General features: G+C 41.1%; 1 non-coding gene across 1 annotated transcript; it reads right to left on the reverse strand.

Annotated features, from left to right (window-relative positions):
- Positions 1 to 17,983: 17,983 nt before the first annotated feature.
- LOC148024528 (small nucleolar RNA SNORD36) lies at positions 17,984 to 18,051 on the reverse strand. Its single transcript, XR_015693445.1, has one exon. It is a non-coding gene; the product is annotated as a small nucleolar RNA SNORD36 (small nucleolar RNA).
- Between the last annotated feature and the right edge of the window lie 677 nt (positions 18,052 to 18,728).

The following is an 18,728-nucleotide window of genomic DNA, read 5'->3' on the forward strand; positions in this document are numbered from 1 at the left end:
ATACACAACAAAAATAAACATTAAAAAAAAACACAAAATTTAACCAAAAAAAAAAACAAACAACAAGAAAGATAACCACTAAAGAACAAAGAAAGAAAAAAAAACAAAAAAAGAAAAAAAACCCTAATCATTACAACAAACCAAACGAGAGAAAAAAAACGAAAACGAACAAAAAAACATGTACCTGTTTGTTCCTTCCCGCGTGCCTCCTTCCCCACGATCCTCTCCTTCCCTCCCTCCTCCATGGCCCCTCCTTCCCTTCCTCCTTGACGCCACGATCCTCTCCTTCCCTCCCTCCTCCACGGCCCTCCCTCCTCCACGGCCCCAGCGCCTTTCCCCCCCTCCTCCCTCCCTTTGCCTCCGCCCGTGCCTCCTTCCTCCACGCTGACGCCTACTTCCTCGCCCTCCGCCCGCGCCTCCTTCCCCTTGTCATGATGCCTATCGTTCGCCACCGCCACCGACGGCCTGCTCCCGGCTGCACTGTCGTTCACCGCTGCCGCCCTCGACATCTTCCTCCTCCCCTCCTCCCATCATGCCGCCCGTCGCTGCCTACCTCCCTCCTATCCCTGGTTAGCTCCCTCCCTTAATTAACCTTATTAACTTAGCCTACCTTAATTAACCTTATTAACTAACCTAACTTAACTAACTTACTTAATCAACCTCACTAACTTAATTTACCTAATCCACTTAATTTACCTAATCAACCTAATTAACCTAATTAACCTACTCACCCTAATCCACTTAATTTACTTAATCACCCTACTCAACCTAATTCACTTACTCCCCTTAATCTCCTTAATTACCTTAACTAACCTCAGTTACTTCACCTAACCTAACTTAGATCCCTTCATCAACTAATCTTCACTAACCCCAGTTTCCCCCCATTTTAGCCCCCGTTCTTGCCCTTTTCCCCTCGACCTCCCCTATTCACTCGAGTGCGTGCACGAGTTTGTGGGAATTTTCCAACGAGCTTTCACGCGTGAGGACGCGCATCCGACTTGTCCGTGCGGTGGTGTGTTGCAGTCAGCTGTTCACACGTAGTCATTATCAGCTGTTCACACGTAGCTCGGGTACCGACTTTTAATTTTAAAACCCAAAAACCCTAAAAACACATTAGAAAAAACTTCAAAAATTTATTAAAATTCATTTGAAATCCAAATAAATTAGGAAAAAAATTCCTAAATTTTTTTCAACATTGTTGAAATCATTTGCACTATTTTCTAAAGTGGGAATCCAAGAAAATAAATTGCAAAAAATTCAAAACTTCAAAATTCTTTCAAAAATACATGCAAAATGAGCAAAATTTATTAAAAAGTAGTAAAAATTCAAAAATACTTCCAAAAAAAGTTTAAAAAATTTCACAAACACCCTTGCCCCTTTTACCAATAATTTCTCAATTGAAAATGCTTCCATAAATGACCAAAGTATTATTTGAAGCCAAAACCCTAATTTTAATATCTCACCTCATGAAAATTCATTTTAAATTCCAAAAATAAGCTGAAAAATCATGGATAAATTCAAACACATTGTTGACACCTGTTGGATTGCTGAAATCCCACCATTACACTTCACAACATATTCATGTGTCCTATATCCCGTTTTAATCATTTAAAAAGCGAGGGAGAGAGAAAAAAAAACACCAATTATAAAAAACTGGACATTCACCAAATCACACAATCAAAACACACCAAATTTATTGAAATTTTTATAAGATGTTGGTTTTGTTGTTGAAAAGCTTATTCTATCAAAACTTTTCAGTTATTAGCATTTTATTTTTGGGACTCATTTTCATTATCTTGGGATTGAGACGTGCGTATTCCATTTCATTGCATACACACATATCCACTTCTAGGTAAAATTTTTTCCCTTCTTATTTTTATTTTCCGCTACCCCAAAATTCACGATTAATTCTTAAAATGAATCCTAAACACCACCATGGCACGCACACTCGCTCTAAACACACATTTTTCTAATAACTTAAAATCAACCCGTCGTTCACTTTGCATGCGCTACGTGCACTTCAGAGGCACTTTAATCTTAAATAAAAACGAACCAGTAGTCACAAAAAAATACACATGCTAAAAAAGAAGAGCACTTCATACACATTAAATTTTTAATTAATGAATATGCATTTAGAGACCTGAGTCTGGGGATTGTAGTCCAAGTTTCGTTAACAACACTGTTTCACATTAATAAATTGTAACTAACAATTTAAAAATGAACCACCGTTTTCTTATTAAGGTTTACAACCTAATAAAATATCAACCATCGTTAATAATTTATTAAAATGAACCCTTCATTAAAATCATTCCCCTCATTGCATTTTTTTCCCTTTTTAATAAATACACTTCGTGGGATGGGCATGTATAGTCCTTTGATTTGACATTGTTTATCAAAGTTCTTGTTATGTCCTGATTAGGTTTTTGAGGTATAATTGTTTGATTGTGTGATACGATTACGGGTGTGGTCTGTAGTTTTCTTTTCTTTTTTGCCTGATATGGGGTCATGGGTGCCTGCTTGTTGCATAGCATGAAGCTTTCGATCGCATATGTGTAGGGGTCATGCCAAATTTTTTCTAGGATGTGGGTTGGTTGGGGTGGTCAATTAGTTAGTTATGTCTGTGTGTGCTTATTTTGATCGATTTCTTTTTTATAGCTATTTGGTTGTTTTGCAAGCATTCTCTATGATTGTCTGTGTTTGTGGTGTGTATATTCTATCTGAATGGCGCCTCAAGCTCCTTCTCCTATTCAGTATGTCCCATTGATCAATAGGGATTATTCTTCCCTACTGGATTTTAAGCCTATTACGAAAGCAGGCCTTGCAACTTTTGTGGCTGCTTCACTCCCTTTGATTCCAAACGATCCAGCCCTATGTGATGAGTTTCTTGCGCCATGCAGTAAGAAATCAGGCTTGGTTCATGGTACTTCCATGGTTTTGACACCTAGAGGGTTAGGGAAGGCTTTGTCTCTTCCCTCCAAACGAGAACCCTTTGTTACAGCCAGACAATTATTTTCCAATGATGAGATTCTCCAGCTGTTACAGAAGCAGACCAAAGAGGTTCTTGATGTCAAGAAAGTGATTAACACTTCAGAAGTATCTTTTTCCATGATCACTGATCCTATTTGGAAGTTAGTCTGCCAATTTTTCCAAGACAGATTTATGCCTACAAAAACACCATCCCATTATTTGTCTAAGGAGCTCTTCACAGCTTTCCAGGATGGTGTTAAAAGGGGTTGCCATTGACTGGAGTACTTACTTGCTTACGAAGATGGACTAACATTTTGTCAAAGTGACTAGAGGGAATGTCACCAATGTAACCTATGGTTCCTATTTATATGCTTTCTTAACATATTCAGGCCTTAAGAAGGGTGTGCTACCCCCTCCTCCATTTGATCAAGTCCCTCCCCCTCCACCTTCAGAGGATTCAAAACCCATTGACATAGAGGATCTTGATTCCCCTCCTCCATTGGTCATTCAGCGGAAGCACTTGAAGCGTGTAGCAAAGAAAGTTCCACCAGTCATTCCTCCAGTAACAGTTCTTGCTACTTCTGGAAGTGACCTTCCTGCCTATCTCACATGCAACAATTTATTCATGGCACATCAAGAGGGTTCTTTGGACATATCAGTTCCTTCGCTGAACAGTTTAGTGTTAGGGGATGCCATTCCATTCCTTTGTAACAACATCCAGAGTTCTATTGAACTCTCAATGACAGCTTGTGTTCAATAGTTATATGCTTCTTTCTATGAAGAATTGATGAAATCCAAAGACCAGATGCATAAGCCAGCCACAGAGTTAGCCTCTGCTAAAGACACTCTTTCCGATTTGTTTAAGCAGATGGAGCAGCATACCCAAATGATTGAGACCCAGAGAGAAGAAATATCTTCTTTGAAAATTCAGTTAGTAGAAGCTCAGTCAGAGGTCACTAAAGTTTCGGAGGAGAAAGAGAAAATGTCCAAAGAAGCTCAAGAGTTTAAGACTCTTTTAGATACAAAACTCTCAGCTTTGCAAACTGCTCATAATACATTGGAATCCCAAGCTTCCCAGATTAAGTAGTTGTAGGACCAACTGGCGCTGTCACGATCCATTCCTCCAAGCCCCAGTGTTCCTATGATTAATTCTATCTCTCAGCAGGACTTGGCAGTTCTCTAGAGACAGGCCACATTATGTTTGTTGTTTCAAGATAAAGTGGAAAGATTCTAGTCCAGGATGGATTTATTATGGTCTACATTTGAGCAATTTCAGGAGTATGTTCCTCCGGACCATTCCTTTTTTGTTCACTATCAGTTGCAGAAGTTGGCCTTCTATATGAAGCTTTCAACAATGGATCTCCCTCTTCTGGAGGATGGTTGGAGTGGGGCTTGGTTTTCTGATTTGTTGACAGAAGTTGTCCGTATGGTTTTTGAAGATTCCTTGACTACGGATACTATGTTGCTATCTTACATGTATCTACGAGGTGATCTATTAATTTCAGATGATGTAGATCTAGCTTGGTATGTGGGAGATGTGGTCTCACAAGCTGCCTTATATGTTAACTATTTGGAGTTGCGGATAGATGACATGTTCCAGTGCTATTTTTCTAAAGTGGCTACTTGTCCTGACACTTCATGGCATTCAATGATTGATTCTGTAGTCCTGAACCAACGTCAGAATACAGCTTCTACTTATGTGCAGAGCACTAACCAACTGAGGGTGATCTCCTAGCTTATCTTTCCAAGAACCATCCATTTGATTCATCCTTCTTTGATGCCTACCATAGACGATCTGTTTTAGGTCCCTTTGTTCCTAGCTTATTGTACTATCAACAAATGGTCCATCGCTATGATGCTTATTTTTCCCTTTATCAATCTAACTCAGCAGCTATCTTGCCTCTCCTTTTCCAACCTTAGGGTTTTCCTCAAATTCCAATCTTTACCTATTGTTCTTTCATTGAAGATCGAGTCTTTCCCCCTTCTCTGCCATGCCCTACTCCATCTATCCATATACCTTCTACTTTTTGTGCTTATCAATTGATACCTTTCCTAACTAATTCGCTTAAATTTTCAGCCACTCCTTCTTTAGCTTATTCCTCATTTTATGATTTTTCCTACCCATCTCTTCATCCTCTTTTACTGATTCCACTTTCGTCTCCTGCCACTTCTATTTCTCAACCCCCTCAGTTGGTTAGTGGGTACGAAGGATTTGATTAGGAGATTCCGAGAAGAAAAGATGATGGAGCTCAAACGATTCTCTCATGGGATCACAAATTAATTGGCCATTAATTCTAGGGGACTGGACAACTGCTATTCAAGCATACAAGAATTACCTCCATTTTTTTCACCAATATTCACAATCTCTAGATCCTTCAGTGAGATTGACAGCTCATTTTTCTTGGTACCTAGCATATATGCATAGGCATTCCCATAATGATCAAAAGGCCATTCCAAAGCTTTGTATGAATGTCAATGTGAACATTGATTCCCAACAGTTGATGTCCTATATTTTCATGCCCTATGTCTACCTAGAAGATATCTTGTTTTGCTAGAAAGGATGTGCTGCCTTCAGTTCTTTCAAAATCCTCCCAAGACATTTGTGGACGAGTCCTTATCCATGGATCGTTTTTGAAATCATCAAGCCTTCAAAAGGGATCACCTTCATTGATGCCTTTGCAATGTATTTTGGATGATTCTTAATGATATATCTCTCTTTTTGGAGGTGTCATTCAAATGGTTGTTTTGTGTTTAGTGTTTGGGTTGTGGGTTAATCTTATGTGATGAGATCGTGGTGGTTGCCTATTCGATTTGCTTTCGAGAGATACATTTTTGGAGAATTGTGGTGATGGCGATGCTAGTTGGATAGTTCGAGATGAAGAAGAAGAAACCTCTTATATCCTTTACGAGTTTGTTGTGATTTTTAGTTTTATAAGAAGTGTTAATGTATAAGGGTTTTCCTTTCGTTGTATTCTTTCTATCAGATACATGTGATAAGTTGGGGTCGTGGTGGAGTGATTGTTGAAGATACTGAAGAAGATCAAAATTGAGCTCTTTAGTGAACTTATATTCTTCTTTTCCTTAGGTCGCGAGGACGCTTCCTTTCTAAGTGTGGGGATATGTTGAGAGTGGAAAAAGATTGAATTTTTGATTGATTTTTGTTGTTTTTGAGGTCTGAATGATTGATTTTTAATGGATTTAGAGGTTGTTAATGGAAGTGTTTGAGAGCGTTTTGGATGATATTGATTATGTTTTGGAAGTTTATGATGATTTTTAGTGGAAATATGAAGCTCTATGATGTTCTGATAGGTTCTGTTGAGGTTTTGATTGGTTCTGATACCTTCTGTATAGCTTCTATTTTGTTATGATTTTCTTCTGTATGAAGCATGGGTTGATGATTGATGAAGTTTGAAATCTTTTGAAAGATTATTGAATAGTTTTTAATAGTTTGGAATAGTTTTAGTATGAGTTATGAGGATTTGATGTTCTTTGATAACCCTCTGTAAACTTTCTGTAGAGCCTCTGTATCTGCTCTGTATCTATTTTGTGCTGTTCTGTAGATCTTCTGTAAGTGTTCTGTAGAATGTATGTGTGACTTCGGGAAAGTTTTCTAACTTTTGGAAAGGATGAATTCAAGTTCAAAAGAGCTAAAACAAATGGAAGAAGCAGCTGCTGAAGACTGGAGTGACAGTGACAGTAGTGAGCTATGAAGAGACACTGTAGTGGCTCTAGTGCCTCTTCACATTAGACATACCTCTTGGGAGGTGCATCCACGACCTAAGAAGGATTATTGAGAGTCATTATAGAGTATTGTAGTGAGGAGATGATGTACTATTGTGAGAGAGAGAGAGAGAGAGAGAGAGAGAGAGAGAGAGAGAGAGAGAGAGAGAGAGAGAGAGAGAGAGAGAGAGAGAGAGAGAGAGAGAGAGAGAGAGAGAGAGAGAGCCAATTCTATCAAAATAGTGTATCTGTATATGAGAGATTGAGAGAGAAAACTATGAAGACACTGAAGATGAATACTATGTGATTGATTTACATTAAAAAATGGTGTATTCTTTTATGTTCTTTGTTCAATTGACGGATTTTATGAAGAAGTTGAAGATTGTGGTTGATTCTATCAAATCCGTGGGAGATATCTACTATGATGCTACGTTAAGATTTGTTGTTTTCTTTGTTTTGGTCATCAAAAGAATGAAATAAAAGCTTGTTGATGTTACAAGATAGATTTTCTTGCAGTAGAATCCCCTTCCTTGGTGTTCCTCTTGGGGATCCACTCACTCTCTCTTGCTCTTGCTCTTGCTCTCCATCCGCCATAGCTCTCACCGCAAAGATTCTTCCTCTTGGGCTCTACTTCCCTTTCAACTGGTATCAGAGCAAAGGCATTGGAGCTTGCCCAGCATTCTCTTCAGCCCGGATTTGAAGAGCTTCAACTCGAGCTTCAATGGCAGCCATGGCACCTTCATTTGCAGGTATGTTTTGATCTCCCGCCTCCTCCTCGATCTTTCGGCCTTCATTCAGCACCTTGTAGGGCTGCATTAGAGCCCCCTAATCCTTGCCAAGTGCTCAGTAGCACTGCTGAAGACCCCCCAGCCCCTAGGAACAGCCAACGCAAAATGCAGCGCATTTTTAAGGGATTGGGCTGATCTCCTCCTGGCATTTTCAGCTCCTTCCCCGGCTTCTCGACACTGTTTGCAACCTTCTAGATCATCTTCGGATTCCCCGACATTAGATATTGGCTCTCGAAAATCGAAATGAGTGCTTCCACCTTCAGCCATTGCTGTATACACATTCCCAAGACTGCCACAAACATGGCAATACTTGACATTTAATGTTTGATGCTTCTTGGCATTGCCCGTTTGATGCCTATTGATGCCTCGTGATGTCTGGATGTTATGGGATGCCATGTCTATGCTTTGGGACTGATTTAGAGCAGATTTGGGCACTGATTGAGCTTCATTTGATAATGAATATGTTGCTATAATAAAGTGGGCTGAAGCTCATTTACTTGGTGTATGCATTGGCTCTTGGATACGAGGTGCTTATCGGAGATTTGAATGATCATACCAATGTATTTGGAGATTGTCAAATGCTTCTTTTTGGTTCGGGAATGCTTTTGAGCTTGGATTAGGCTCTAACTTGGTCATCATTCAATGGCATTTGGCTTCAGTTGGCTTTGGATTGGTTTATGCCTATTGTTACTGCTTGACATTTAGGCTTCTTGCACTTATGCTTTGGTTAGATATGGATGCCCCTTGGATTGCCCATGCTTGATAGTCACTTGGAGCTTCGTCTTTGGATGTATTTGAGCATTTTGGATCTACTGGGCATTACATTTGGTTGTCAGTTACATGCTATTTGATTGCTTTCATGCTGATGCTTTACGAGTCTGAGATAGCTTGGGATTTATGCTCCGGATGTAGCCTACTAGGATTTGGAATGTCTGATGCTATGTACTCGATGTATTTGAGCATTGCTTGCTCTATTTGCATCTGACTTTACTTCTAGTGGGAGCCTCTTGGCATATTCGGATGTACACAGAGTTTTACTTAGATTTGAGCTTGAGCTTGTGGGACAGTTACATGCATTTGCTCTCTTGAGAGCTTTATGTCTGTAATTAGTCTGTAGTGGGCTGATTTGATACGCCTATTGGGGCAGGCACCTATCTTTGTCACAGGTTTGCCAGTTTTGTATGCATCTTGGATGGTTATGCATTCAGCTTCTTGCTCTATCAGTTGTTTTTATGCTTGGTCTCTTTTCTTACCCCGAGATCCATTACATGCATGACTTCTAGACCTATGAGATGTCTCTTGCATGACAGGTTATTGGTTTGATAGTTCTTGGTACCTTCTTGTCCCTTGACACTCATTGTTGGATGTATCTTGCTACTTAGCAGTTGCAGTGACATATGTATCAGTGATTGCTTCACTTTGGGACAATTTTACGTACTGCTGTAATTTATTCCAGCAAGCTGAAATCTGCAGATTTTGAGTACTTGTATGAGAGAAATGCTTACTGTTTGATGTTATCTTGGTTATATTTGGTGGACAGGTGGTTCTCTTGGTGATATCCACTCTTTGAGCCAATTTTAGTAGTGTTTTTAGTGTGTTTTTTGCTAATTACAACAATTTTGCAATTTTGCAATTTTGCTTTGATTTGGGACAGTATGGCTAGTCATCTGAAAGACACAACTCTCTTTAATATTGCCAAGATGGATGGTACCAACTATGGGTATTGGAAGTCCTAGATATGGTAGGTTTTGGTGCAGAAGTACAGATTAAACCCTTGCGTTTCAAGGGTGTTAAACCCAAGGATATGGATGATGATGTTTGGATGGAAGTTGATGAGCTATGCAAGTCTACCATTATCTTGTCACTCTCAGAAGAGGTTCATCATAATGTTGTTGAAGATGATAATTAGAGTGCATGGGACTTATGGAAGAAGATTCAGGAGCTTTATGCGTAGCTGATGGACCTAAAAACAGGCCGGCACTGGCTCATGCACTAGCCGGGCCTCGTCACTACGCACAAGACCACCCCTCGGCCTCGCGGCGAGGAGCGTCTATCAAAATCTCTGCCTTCCTAAACATTGCGTTTGTAATACGTTGTAGTCCAACTGATCCTAACCCAATATTACTCCTCAGAGGGAGTCCCTTTCACATAGCCAAAAGGCTCGAATCACATACACATGGGGTTCCTCCTACGACTGAATGCCATCAACCCTCTGCGACTCTCCTACACCTTGGGGATTGGCCCCTCAGTGCGTCGCTCAACAAATAAACACATCGCACAAAAGTCGCTCAAGGTACCAAATAAACGTGTCCAGGAATGTACCATTGTCCTTACTTCTCTTTCCCCTTTGGGACCCGCATCCACTTACAGCATGGGTACCTCACTGCCTCTCATCATAGGTCATATTCTAATAAACCAATTGCAATGCATGTCCAGGAGCTGATCACTGATACTTTTAAATTCTTTTTTATGCTCTATGCATTTAGTGGATGCCTAGTGCTCAAACATTCAGTAAAACAGTATCGTGCACAAGTGCAAAACCATTCTTTTAATGGTTTCCAACTACCGTTTGTGCTTCGTTGCATGGGCTTAGCACCGAGGTGATCCTCGTGCTACTAAGCTCTTAATTTTAATTATCATCCGTCCTAAATGCTATGCATAGAAATCAGCAACTTTCCCATCATCTCACACGGCATTTAGACATATTTCAACTTCTCTACCCTTCCCCGTTTAAATATTACATCGTTGGATAGGTTTATAGGGTATTTTGACATCATTTTATGTGAAAAAACCGGAAAAAGACACACTAGAACAAGAAGGTGGGGTTGAACTGAGGCAAATCCTCATGCTTCAGTCCCCACAAACATTCACAAACATTGTTCTTATTTATCCTTATTTTTCGGAACCCAAAATGTATTTTTCCCCTATTTTTTAGGGTTTTTCCACCCTTTTCTTGTATTTTCCCTTATTTTTATGCATTATTTAATTACTAAAAATTCAAAACAGGTTATGGGCTATGGCCCTTAGTTCCTTCTTGCAGAAAAACGAAAGTTTAGTTGATGTTCCTATTTACTTCCCCATTTTATGCCAAAAAACTATCATTTTTCCTTGATTTTTCATGTTTTACGTGTTTTAATGTATTATTTTGAACCACAAGATGCATATTTTCCTGATTCTCTGATTATGACCAGCAAGAACTCATGGAAAACAGCAACATGAACAATTTTTAGGCCACATGAACAACATTTCATCAATCAAAATCTATAGAATCTCAAATTTCCTTTGAAAATTTTAAATTACCGCTTATTTGCGTGTTTCGGGTTTCATGTCCATGGCTGCAAATTTGGAAATCAGCAGCACTTCATGTCCAGCACAATCACCAATCACCATTTCCAGCCCGTGGAGCAATCCGATCCATGCCGGACAAGCCTCCATCATTTCTTTCTTCTTCCTTCTTCTCCCCACATGAACTTGCCTTTAGAAGAGAGAGAGGGAGGAGAGAGAAAGATTGAAATCAGAGATCTTCAAAGAGAGCATCATTTGACGGGCGAAGGGCGGCGAAATGATCAGCAGGGAAGGAGAAGATCGGGCCAATGATAAGTTGTATAGGTTATTTGCAGGCTGTCATCTCCCCCATGAGGATTGTTGGCGCAATTTTCGGCCGCCATGTCTGCACACGTCGCCTCCCTCTTGATCATGTTTTTTTCATCTCTTGTGGCATAAAATTTTCAAGGGGGCCCAAGCCTCCAAAAGGCACACTCAACTTTGTCCAAGTTTTTTGTCCACCTTTTCGTATCTTGACCGGTTTCTTGGCCATTTCCCCGTCCGGACTCGGAATCGAGCTCTGAAAAATCCTGGGCGTCCGGCTTGGCATCCCGCATTGGCCAGTTGCTTGTGTCAACCCGCATGACTGTCTGAAAAATTATGAAAAATCAACAAGTGTCGCTCGGGCGCCTTTAAAGCACTTTGACGCTTAAAATCGTCCAAGATCGAGCCGCCGCCTTTGACGGTGAATATTTTTCCCTTGATATTCATAATTTTTAGCTATTTTTAAGCACTTCACGGCACCTAAATTCCGCTCTCATTGGCGATCACGGGATAGGGTGACTCAGCCCGTCGAATCCACGAACATATCTGCACATAAACAACCAAAGAAGCATCAAACTGATACAAAACAATTATAAAATAAAACTCAGCACAATGCTCCCCCTACCCCTGGACATAACCAAGGCATGATATCCACAAGGAGTAGGCCTAGCATCATCTAATAGAAGATCCGAAGTGAGTCACTAACCAGCTGCTCCAACACAGCCAAACTAAAAAAAAAAACTATCAAAGAGGTTGCCCTAAGTGGTAGTCTGCACTACTTACTAACTAAAAACAACACAACTAGGAGCTCCTACAAGGCGAGGACTCCTATAGCCTGATCAAGGAATATTTTCTTTCAGTACATGTCTTCTTTTAAGGTTGTTATTGGATGAACATACTTGGGCATGTAAAAAGGAGGGAGCTGAGCGTAGTGACCCAAGGAGAACAGGGCATCGGCCTCAGGACCTGTCTCGGCACCCAAGAACCTACCAAGCCCTCGCAAGGCGACACTTAATCCTTTTCTAACGCTCACTTTTATTTTCGCTCCAACTGTCCTTGTTTTGTCAATTTTTTTTCCAGCAAGAAGCCACCCCTAGGAAGACAAGGTATCGGCCCTGGGTCTGACTCGTCCTCAAGAACCTACCAGGCCTTCGCAAGGCAATGATCAACTGCTTATATATTTTCATTTCATTTCATTTCATTTCATTTCTTTGAGAGGGGTTAGAACCCCTTTTTACACACCTTCGTATTTATATTCATCTTTTAGGATATTCAGGATTTCTTGGCATCGTTATGATTATCTTCTGGCAGGCTTCTCTAACTGCCTCACTACTAACAAGAACTCCTAGAACGGCTGCCTAGCAGGCTAGCAGGCCAGGGCCACTACGACTTCCTTCTAAAACAGGTATTTCAATGTCCAACAATGTCTTTACATGAGGCAATGACTACTCCGACCTCCCTCAAACATACTTAGCCTAAACCTGGGACTTCATGCCTTGGCTGTCGGTCCCCAACCAAAATGTGTCCCCTCGACAAGTACAAATACACATATAACAAGAAAGAAAGGTACTCGTAAAGGAGAGGTATCACCTGGATTGGCCACAAGAAGCTTCCATCGCAGCAAAGGCTCCTCCAGGCTCCACCCAAGCTTGCCTTCAAACCTGTCTCGCACAACACTTAAAACAAAAACCCAATTAAACGCACCTGCACTAGACAGGCAAATGGCCCTCTTGGTCTAATGAAACCAGACATGACTTTGCTACAAAACTGAATCAACCCTCTTGGCCTAATGAAATCAAACAATACTACGCATAACATCCACCTAGAAACAACCATGATAGACATCAAAGCATACCATTCCCAGGGGAACAGGACTTGTAGCCCTAAACTAGGTGCATTAAATTATGACCTATCCCTCCTGCGTATATTGCAAGAGGTGTTCGCATCACATGTCGTTGAATCAGTCTATGGGTCCAAGATAATAAAGGCAGATGAGTCTCGCTTACCCTCTGCATCACCCAAATTAACCATCGTCTGCCAAAGAGGGCATGTTCAGAAAGCATACCCCACAACCGACCAGGTCCTGTCTCAGCATCAATAGATATATCGGGACAAGGGCCACAATTAAAGAAGAGGTCTTCTTCATATGCAAAATTAGCCAATGAATCGGCAAACTGATTCCAATTCCGTGGAATCAGCTGAAAAGACACTCTATCGAATTCGTCTAACAGGGCTATGGCGGTATGATGGTATATACAAAGGATGGGGTTTCGTACCATGTACGTCCCATTGAGTTGATTTAGAACCAATTGAGAGTCCCCTTTCACCAACAATTGGCAGATACCACCCTTCTTTGCAATATTCAAACCCATAATCAGGGCTTTGTATTCGGCCATATTATTGGTAAAATTCACCCCGAGATAAGCAGCTAACTTCATGACAATGCGTTGTCGGGGGTCTCGGATGACAACTCCTACACTCCCTTTTTTGCATGCACCCCTGGATGCCCCATCAAAGTACAAGGTGTACGTCCATAAAGGGTTTACATATCCCGCCATCCGGAACTCTACTCATAATTATGGTAATCGAAATTCAGCATATTCAACGGGTGGACTGTAGGCTCCATCCCTCCATCATCATTGAATTCAACAGGGATGCTCGTCAAAATTTGTAGGCAGTGATGGCAGAAGACCTTGATCTCCCAAATAAATGTCCTGCCTTCTTGCTCAATCACCTTGTACCCTTTGCTCCACCAAATGAGCTTTCCCTGATGATACCTTTGTTCCAAATATGGGTGTTCTAAATAAGGGATCAGACGACCCATCAACCTCTATCACGATTTCCTCGCAGATGTTTGATCGATCTCTCCTAGATCTGCAAGGCAGTCATAGCATTAGTGCAATCAAAAGTAATAAGGTTTAATCTTATTAAGATTAACCTTATTTTTAAATTCTATCCCCTCAAGGTCAGCTAACAAGACTGTGGATTTATTCTTTCCTATTCGAACGATCCGATAGGGCCCGTCCCATTTGGGCTCTAGCTTGCCTGGAAATAATTCACGTCGTGCATCATAATACAGAACAAGCTGTCCTTTCGTGAAGGTGTATTTCTTGGCTATGAGGTCATGTAGCTGCTTCATTCGGCGCTTCGCCACTTCTTGGTACAATAAGCTCTGCAACTTAAGCTCATCTAAATGTGCCAGTGTCGTCAAGCGCTCAAAAAGTGCGTCTTCATCACTCAAAGAATGATTGATGGCAAACCGAATAGTCGGCAGCTCAATTTCTAAAGGCAAGACACACTCCTCCCCATATACTAACTTGAACGGGGTATGGCCAGTGGCTCGTTTGAAGGTCGTATTATAAGCCCACACTGCCATGTATAACTTTTTATCCCAATCCCCTTTCTTTTCCGACACAATTTTGGACAGGATGCCCACAAGCTGCTTCTTGCTACGAACTAGGCGCATTGCATAAACCAAAGGCCATCACATGGTACGCAAAAGTACCAAATACAGTGATAAAAGTTATTTTCAACTTATCCTCTTCGGCAATTGCCATTTGGTTGTATCCTGCAAAGCAATCCATAAACGAATATATCTCCCTATCCGCTAATTGATCCAAAATCTGGTCAATAAATGGCAACGGGTAGTAGTCCTTAACTGTCTACTTATTCAGCTCCCTAAAGTCTACACATAATCGGATTTGATTATTCTTATTCTTTCTTATCACAACCGGCAAACACCATTCCGTGTGTTGCACAGGAAAAATCAAACCCGCTTTTTGAAGCTTCTGTAACTCTTCAAACAACCCGTCCCTCAGTTCGAAAGGCATACGCCTTACTTTCTGCCGTACAGGACGACTGCCCTCTTTCAACGGAATTGTATGAACAGCAAGACTAGGAGGGATGCCTCTCAACTCATCATAACTCCAGGCAAAGATATCACGGGATTCCTGGATCAAGGCCACATAGTCCTCCCTTTCTGCTGAGCTGAGCATAGAATCTAATTTGATTGGCCGCGAATCATCAGGCGTACCAAGGTCTAGCTCGATAACATCTGCATCTCTTATATGATCTTGGGCCTCTATCGGCTCGTTCAAAGTGATCTGATAGATGTCTTCCGTGGTGGATCCTTCTTTGGACTCATCACTCGATGATGTCTCACTGACAGATAAATCTTCTAGTGTCTCCAATTCTGTAGAAGATAGAGGAGCTCTCTCACTCTGCGGGGACTCAGGATAAGCATCAACCACCACACGCTGCGCACCTTTACCGAATATTAGTCGACCGGCGGGTATATCTACTTGGCAGTCCGCTTGCAAGATCCAAGGTCGTCCGAGTAATACTTGGTAACTTGGACGCCCTGCAAAATGAATCACCCTAAAGTCCAACAGGCATTCTACATTTGCAACAGTGACATGGACCTTAGTAATGCAGCCTTCTGGCTGTCTCAAACTATCATCTGCCATTCTGAGAATTGTGGAGGTATCTTTCTGGATCGCAAGACCCAACCTTTCCATCAGTTCAGAACTCATAATGTTAACAGATGATCCCGTGTCAACAATGGCATAATCTACTAATATCCCATCGACATAGGCTGCAACCCTTGGGCAATGCTTCTTAGCATGCTCGAACCAGTCATCACCAACTCGCGCAATACCCAAAGGTTCTACGATATACCCAGTACGTAGGATCTTTCTAAATTCCTTGCGTACTCCTGCGGAAAGCTTAATAAGCTGTAAAAGATTCACATCCGGCTTGACTTCGCAAAGAGAGCTCACCAAATCGAATTCATGATAGTTTGATAGAGCTCGCTTTTCACGCCAAACCATCCGCTCTTTAGGTCGCTGAACCGGCTTCATTGCCTCTTTCTTAACTTTCACCTTCTTCTTTGATGGTTCCTTATCGACTTTACTCTCTACGGGCTTCAAAGGTCCCCCTTCCATGGCAGGATCCAAAACTTGCGTTCCTTTGTCGCCTTGTTTAGGGTTTCCGTCGACAGGCTTATCCTTGTCGGCTTCTCTACCCTTTTGACCTCTTGTAAGAACAGCTCGCAGATTAGAGGTTTCAGCATCATTAATGCGTACAGCCTCAATCAAACTAACCCCACTACTACTTGGTAGCTCCTCCACTGTAGTCTTTGGTCGTTGAAGTATTTGTTTAGGCCCGTCCTCTTGCTGGGAATCATTTCCTTGGGCACGATGATTAACAGGCCCTGGTTGCCGACTTCCTCGCTGGAGGGAACTGATCTTACTCCAGCAAGTAGCTGCTAAATGGCCGGATTTTCCACAGATGTCGCACTTAACATTTGGGCAATTCCTTGGATAGTGCTACCCGCCACACCATTTGCAACTAAACCTCGAAGGTGCACCCTCCTCTGGGTATCTACTTCCTATCAAATTTTGTTGTTTTTTAAGGAAATTGACATCAATGGCTATTTGTCGATACTGCTCCGTAATCATGTCGGTATAATGCTTCATCATGTCCTTAACCTCGCCAAGAACATTGGAAGAACTCGACTCATAGCCTTGGTCATTACCCTATCGTTCCATCGGCCTAACAATTCGATTAGTCACTGGTTGTTGAGCCACAGGCATGGTATTAGAATTGACCGCCTGGCTTCCACCATTTGGAATCATTTGACTGCACGTAGGCATCGACATGTTAGGGGGAGCCGGTAATAAAGGGACATTCTACATCATGTTTCCTCTCCCATTAGGGTTAGCCATCGCCATCCCTTGGCCACTACTGCCATTGGCCATTGGAGCCCCGAGAGGAACACCAAGGAAAAGGGAATTCTCTTGCAAGAAAATCTATCTTGTAACATCAACAAGCTTGTTTATCATGTTTTATATGATCACAATGAAGAAAAGAATACCAGGCACAACAAATCTTCATGCAGCATCATGTAAATCTCCCACGGTTTTTAATAGAATCAACCATATTCTTCAACATCTTCACAAAATCCATCAATAGAACAAAGAAAGCAAAGGAATACACCATCTTTGAATGGAAATACATCACATAGTATTCATCTTCAATATCTTCATAGTCTTCTCTCTCAATCTCTCATATACAATCACTCTGTTTTAGTAGAATTGGCTATCTCTGACTCTCTCTCTCTCACTCCATCAATAATACATCATGTCCTCACTACAATCTCTCAAAAATCACTCTCAAAAATCACTCTTAGGTCGTGGATACCCCTCCCAAGAGGTATGTCTGATATGAAGGGTCACCAGAGCCACTACAGTGTCCTTTCATAGCTCACTACTGTCACTTCCCTCTAGTCTTCTCTTGAGTCTTCAACAGCTACTTCTTCCACTTCTTTCAGCTCTTTTGCACTTGTATTCACCTCTTTCCAAGGCTAGAAAACTTTCCCAAAGTCACACATACATTCCACAGAACACTTACAGAAGTATACAGAACAGTCTACAGAACAGTACCAGAATAGCTACAGTACAGAACAGAACAGAAACAGAACAGAAGCAGAAGCTCTACAGAAGACCTACAGAAGGTTATCAAATCCTCATAACTCACTCTCAAACCATTTCAAACTCTCACAAACCATTCAATAAACTTTCTCAATATCTCATTCTTCATCAATCAATACTTAATCCCTCCTTACAGAAGACAATCAGAACAAAACATACCAAAACAGAACAAAACAGAAGGTATACAGAACCATTCAGAACCTATCAGAACATCACAAAACCACCAACAAACATCATGATCTTCCAAAACACAATCAATATCATCTAAAACACTCTCAAACCACTTCCAAATCAACCAATCATCTCATAAAATCAACCATTCAGCTCTCAAAAACAACAAAAATCAGCCAAAAAACAAGTCATTTCAACACTCAACATATCCCCACACTTAATAAGGAAGCGTCCTCGCGACCCAGGAAAAAGGAAATACAAGTTCAAGGAAAAGCTCAACTTTGATCTTCAATATCTTTTCAAAAAGAATCCATCCATCATGACCCCAACTTATAACCTGTTTCGGATATAAAAATACAAAGAAAGGAAAACCCTTTATACATTAACACCTCTTATCAAACTAAAAATCACAACAAATTTGTAAAGGATATAAGAGTTTTCTTCTTCTTCATCAGCATCAACTTCAACTCTGCAACCACGACCCCATCTCTACAAATCTCCAAAACATAGCTCGTACACAAAATCCAATAGGAAACCACCACGTTCGTTTGACATACATGAACTCACAACACAAACACTAATACACAACACAACCATCTGAATGACTTCTTCAAAAAGAAGAGTTTGGCATTAAAAAGCTTGCACCATACATTGGAAATGTATTAATGAAGATGATCCCTCTTAAAAGATTGATGTTGTCGGAATCAATCCATAGATAAGGATTCATCTACAAAGTTTTTAGGAGGATCTTGGAAAAATTGGAGACAGCACATCCTTTCCAACAGGACCAGGTATCTACTAGGCAAATAGAGGGCATGAAAATACAGTATCTCCAGCTGTTGGGAATCAATGCTAACATTGACATTCATGCACAACTTTGGAATAGGCTTTGAATCAGTATGAGAGTGCCTATGCATATACGCCAGGTACCAAGCAAAGTGAGCAGTTAATCTCACTGAGGGATCTGCAGACTGTGAATACTGTTGGGCAAAATGAACATAGT

The sequence above is a fragment of the Lygodium microphyllum genome, chromosome 15 (assembly GCF_053477565.2).
Source record: "Lygodium microphyllum isolate KBCC chromosome 15, Lygodium_microphyllum_v1.1.10, whole genome shotgun sequence".
NCBI classification, from domain to species: Eukaryota; Viridiplantae; Streptophyta; class Polypodiopsida; order Schizaeales; family Lygodiaceae; genus Lygodium; species Lygodium microphyllum.